Source organism: Berghia stephanieae, chromosome 3 (genome assembly GCF_034508935.2).
Source record: "Berghia stephanieae isolate SIO BIC M18660-M18661 chromosome 3, UCSD_Bste_1.3, whole genome shotgun sequence".
In the NCBI taxonomy this organism is placed as follows: domain Eukaryota; kingdom Metazoa; phylum Mollusca; class Gastropoda; order Nudibranchia; family Aeolidiidae; genus Berghia; species Berghia stephanieae.
The window spans coordinates 34,344,977-34,350,976 of NC_088362.1; positions in this window are offsets into that span (position 1 = coordinate 34,344,977).

Here is a 6,000-nt window from a genome sequence, read left to right on the forward strand (position 1 = left end):
AATTTATCATTCAAAATAGATGAATTTAAAGATGAATTTACAAAGTTGTGACAGTTGTGGCAAAATTATCATTCAAAATAGATGAATTTAAAGATGAATTTACAAAGTTGTGACAGAAAGTGAAGTTTTTGGATTGACAGCCGACCACAGTGTTACGGTAGACCTGTGCAGCCGACACAAATAAAATGAATGCGTGATTTATTTTTTTAGCATAAGTTAATGGGAAAGATCACGAGTTATAGAGAATGGAAATATCTCGGTGTAAAGAGTGAGAGAGAGAAACAAACAAACAAAAAATACCAACAAAAATTCAAGAATTTAAAATCAAAATTACATGAATTTGAGGAACGGACAACAGAGTTAACTGGGACGGCGAGGGACATGGAGTGATGGTTTGAAATGATTAACGAAGTCTCCAATGCTTGGAATAAACATGGGACAGAGAGAGAGAGAGAGTAGATAACAAGTAAGGAAAAATGTATATTTCGCTTCATGGGGCATGATTTTATTAAAATTCCACTTTCTCAGTGATTTGACTATTTTAAATGCCAAAATTATGTCAAACCCCTTTTGTTTTTTGTTTTTCTTTACATTTGGCATTTAAAAAGTCAAACTGTCAGTCTAGCTTCTCTGCTTGTTGTGATTATTAACATACCAGAAAAATCTGTCATTTTTCATCCAAACAAGTATCGCTTCTTATACATTTTTGACAACGTTCAAAATCTAAAACAAAAATTGAAATTAAAATCACAGGAATTCTTTGAATTATCTTCAATTACTTTATTGCATTACAGCATGATTAACTTGTTAATGATACTTTCTTTTAAATAAGCTAGATATTCAAAAATGCAAAAACTCCAAGCTGGTTAATCTTTTGATGCGCATGCCCAATCACGCCTCTCTGGATTCTCCGAAAATAAACGACGTCAAGATGCCGAGATTCAATTGACGCGCTTTCTTCTTTAGAAAAAAAATATATAATAAAACAAAGTTAATCAATTGTATGGGCATCTTTGAAGATGTTTAAATTATAGGTTGATTTGCTAAATTCGCTTCTCAACGCCTCACACACTCCCCTAAACCCCAAATTTCATTTCATAAGGTACAAGTCGCCTGCTGTGCAGCCTTAGCAAAGTAATCAATGCCTATAGCCAGGTGCTCATTCATCCTTCATTTTAGACTTTAGAGGTTACATTTTATTTTTGTGTAACTACTAAATCGCGTTTCCATTTAAAATACGGAAAGTCCTCTTTAATGGACGTAAATTGTGTGAAGTTGTGCCATCGACGACATGTACTGGTTACTAAGATCACCACGGACGCCAACGGGTCGTTTACATGACATTCCCCACAATAAATACTTCAGTGCCAAGTTATTTAGAAGAACAAAAAACTATAGGTGAAAAATCTTTTTAATAAGAAAAAAAAATAATAAAAAATTGACTATCCAGCATCCAAATTATGGTAGTTAGTTAGGCCCAAAGCTTTAGAAAAGGGCGAATTATTTTTTATTATTCGTTCCAGAGAAAAAAAGACTGATAACAACAATTTTTTAAATACGCCAGATACTTAATATTTGTGGAAATAATAGTTGTCTGATTGTTTCATTAAGCGAATTGTTTTGTTTGTTTTTCTTTTGTTTCTTTTTTTTTTTTTTTGGGGGGGGGGAAGGTGTCTTTTTTTTTTGTTTCTTGTTTGTTTGGGGTTTTTTTGTTTTGTTGGGGGGGGGGGGGGTTTGTTGATTTTTATTTTTTTTTGGTTTGTTTGTTTGTTTTTGTTTGTTGTTTTTTTTTTCATTTGCAAAAGCCCTAATCTGGCGGGTGGTGAATTCCGTGTTGGTATTGAAAATGCCCCTTTTTAAATACCATGCTTTCAAAAATGAAAACGTATCTTTAATGGAAAAAAAAATTTAAAAAACAATCCGGAAATAAACATCAAACTACCTTTCAAGCGGTATTATGTCTATATAATATATATTATATATCCGGGGGGGGGGGGGGGTGCTTGAAATTGAATATATAGCCGCAAGTATGAAAATGGGGTTTATTTCCATTTGTTACGGTGGAAAAAAAATACGTCATACTTAGCTAAAATGTACTTTGAGCGACCTGGCTCCCATATATCAAAACAGTTTTGAATCAAATACGTTTGTTTAAAACACACAGCAGTCCTCCTATTAGGATGTGAGTGTTGAAATATTAACAAAGAAATACTAAAAAGAACGTTGAAGGCCGCTGAGATTTGGTTTCCTTGAAGAATCATGAGAATATCATGGCCCTGAACACATACACACACAGAGAGAGAGAGAGAGAGAGAGAGAGAGAGAGAGAGAGAGAGAGAGAGAGAGAGAGAGAGAGAGAGAGAGAGAGAGAGAAAGAGAGAGACTAATAAACGAAAAAGTGTCGATGATGGATGGAGCAGTCATAAGACGATCTCTTTAGAACCATAAGAGAAAGACAATTAGAATTCCTCATACACACAGAAAGGGCAATTTTGAAAAGGACGTCTTGTTCGTGAAATTAGTGGGGGGAAAAGTAGAGGTAGACATGGATAAGCTATGTCACATGTCTCAGGACACGGACTGTCCTCCTGTAAGGATGTGAGTGTTGGAACATCAACAAATATATAAAAATAAAAGTTGGAGGCCGCTGAGACGTTTCTTAGAAGAATCGTGTGAATACTCTGGGCCCTGGACAGAGAGGGTAACAAACGAAGAAGTACTTATCGATAAATAGATCGAACAGACATATGACTCTCTCTCTCTCTCTCTCTCTCTCTCTCTCTCTCTCTCTCTCACACACACACACACACACACACACACACATACACAAGGGCGTTATGTCTCGTCAAATGTTAAATGTTGATGTCGGCTATGGATCTCTTGAAACGCGTTTTGAGCAAATTTAGTGGACATTGCACTTCAGAAATGCTGAAGTGTTTTGGGTTTTTTAAATTTTTTAAAATTTATTTGTTTTTTTTTAGGGGGGGGGTAGAACTATTAAAAAAAAAAGACGATAGAAATTCCTCGTAAATACAGAAATGCGGATATTGAGAAAGAAGTCTTATTAGTAAAAGTGATGGGAAAAGAAGTAAGGGTAGACAATGCACAGGCTATTCACATGTCTGAGACTGAGGCCACGAACTGGGAAGATAAGTGAAACAAACATAAACTTTCTAAGATGGTCAAAGAGTAGGGACGATTGGGAGAGCTATGATCGCCAATGTCTGTCTCAGACACTTAATGATGGAGTGATTTTCTCCCCACTCTAACTTCATAGCATACAGGGCATAGGATGTTTGTCTATATCATATCATATCTTATCATCTCTCTCTCTCTCTCTCTCTCTCTCTCTCTCTCTCTCTCTCTCTCTCTCTCTCTCTCCTGTCCATCAGGCTGTGTTTATGTAGTTGAGCCTCTCAGATCTGGTGGAAAGTACTTTACGATAGACTAGTGTTCTATTCAGACGCAAGTCAACATTTTCTACCGTCTACTCTACGCTAAACACTAAATAAACCGTATAAACTCTCGCTCCATGCACATGCCACTGTGTGGCATGTGTCGCTATAATATGGTTCTGGGGTAAGAAACTCGCCTTCGGATTGGAAGGTCCTGGGTTCGAGTCCCACTCTGAGCGGCGCACTGTTTAGTCCTTGGAAAAAGGCTCTTTATTCACATGCTCTCATAGTACTCATGTGTAAAATGAGTATCTGGAAGTAAGCAGTGTTGTGTCTGTCGGAAAAACTGCAATACCAAGTTAATGATTCGTTCCCAGCCTACATCGATCGACTAACGACGTGGAAGAAAACAAAGATCTATCCTAAGACTCCGAGGACAGATCTTCGTTTTCTTCCACGTGGTTCGTCGATCGATGTAGGTTGGGAACGTATCGTTAACTTGGTAATATCGCCTAGCAGGCGTCATGTCTCGTCCGACATGTTAAATGTTGGTAACTAGGGACCCCTTGTAAAGCTCTCTGGGCGCGTTTAGTGGATATTGCGCTATATAAAATGTTCAAGTATTTTTTCTGGCACTGAATAGTTAAACGACCAGACTGTTTCCTGCTGGAGTTACACACACACGCCACACACTGCTGTTGCCTGGACTAACTTGCATTCTACTTCAGTCACGTGTTCAATAAAAAGATTTTAATTAATGAATAATTTATAATCCATTTGTGTTTGTTCAGGTGTGGAAGGCCTAGTTACAGCATTGTTGCATACATATGTGAAAATATGTATTATTGACAGGGAGTCGATCAATTCATTGGTGGATTGTATCGTAGCCTTCGTTTACACATGTCCTGATATTACCAACAAATTCGTCATAAAAGAAGACGAAGATCACGGGAAGAAAAAAACTTAATTGCGCATTGTAATCAATAGCTCAACCAATTGAATCGTTTGTTTCCTTGAGCACTTCCAACAAGTCACTTTTCACTTTCGTTTAGTAATCATTGCCATCATTTGTGATGTCATTTTTTGGTCAGTATCAGGCCTTTAGTTTACGAAGGCCACGGTTGTATCCACAACCATAATATTCGACCATGTAGCTTTCAAGAATAGAAGAACAGCTACTATTTCTACTAGGAGATCCGAGGTTTGAGAGTTTTTGCCTACTACTGCTACTACTACTACTACTATTGCTGCTGTTGCTGCTGCTATTACTACTACTACTACTACTACTACTACTACTACTACTACTACTACTTCTACTACTACTACTACTACTACTACTACTACTACTACTACTACTACTACTACTACTACTACCATTTAACTCGATAGATATTTGAAAAACGAGTTTTTTGACCAATGTTCAAATACGTGACTTTCAAGAGTACGACAATGAACTGGTTAAATTTATTATCCATTGTCCACTTGGGAAATAAAAATAATATATATTATTTTATTTTTTTAAAGAAGAAAAAAAGACCGATCATTTATATAGCGCGGCGTTAATTATTTGCAGGTCTGATAAACCATATCGTTATGGGCTCATTGTTGTTAAATCAAGCTCATAATTGCGTTCTGTTATAAGACCTGCAAATATTTACGTCTAGACATAGCGCAAATCCACTCAATGTGCTCAAAGCGCTTTACAATGAAGATTATATCACGGCGATAGAGAGAAAGCGCTAGAGATAGAGAGCGAGAGTGATATATATATATATATATATATATATATATATATATATATATATATAAAGAGAGAGAGAGAGAGAGAGAGAGAGAGAGAGAGAGAGAGAGAGAGAGAGAGAGGGGGGGGGGGGTCGGTTAAATATAAGACAGCATAAGACAGTGTGTTGCACTGAAGACAGCTCGAAGATCACACCTGCCTTACTTTTCAGATCTCTCTGTTGAGTACCTAGGATGTTATTTTGTATAGGTCTGGGAAATTTTCTGAATTATAGCTGTTGTTTCTGTTCTCTGCGCCATAGTAAATGATAGTACAAGGCTGTGACTATGTGGCGGCGTAGTGCAGCTGCAATGGTATTGTTATTACATTATTATAACCACCGTTTTGTAATGGCTTGCTGCTGTGTCTTGGGCCTTGGGTAGTAGTGGGGCTACCAGAGAGCTCTCTGATCATACACCGGTATGTTAAACACATACCTACATGTAGGAAATTGTGTGTGTGTGTGTGTGTGTGTGTGTTGTGTGTGTGTTAGTAATTTGTGTGTATGTATGTGTATGTGTGTGTGTGTGTGTGTGTGTGTCTATGTACCTATGTGTGAGTTGAATAATTTGGGTTTTATGGTAAAAATAGTTCAATGACACTGTTGAAGTCTCGCAGCACGAGAAGTGCGGAATAAACGGGTGAACATCTATGAAAAGTAATCCCTATTTGTGACCAAATCTACACGCAAATATTAAAATTTTAAGAATATTTTAGAGTTTATTATGAAAAGATACAAAAACAAAATTATATTACATCATAAATAAAACGTATTTTTCCTGGTTACAATTTTTATCGTTTTACTTTTGCGTAGAAATTTCCTTT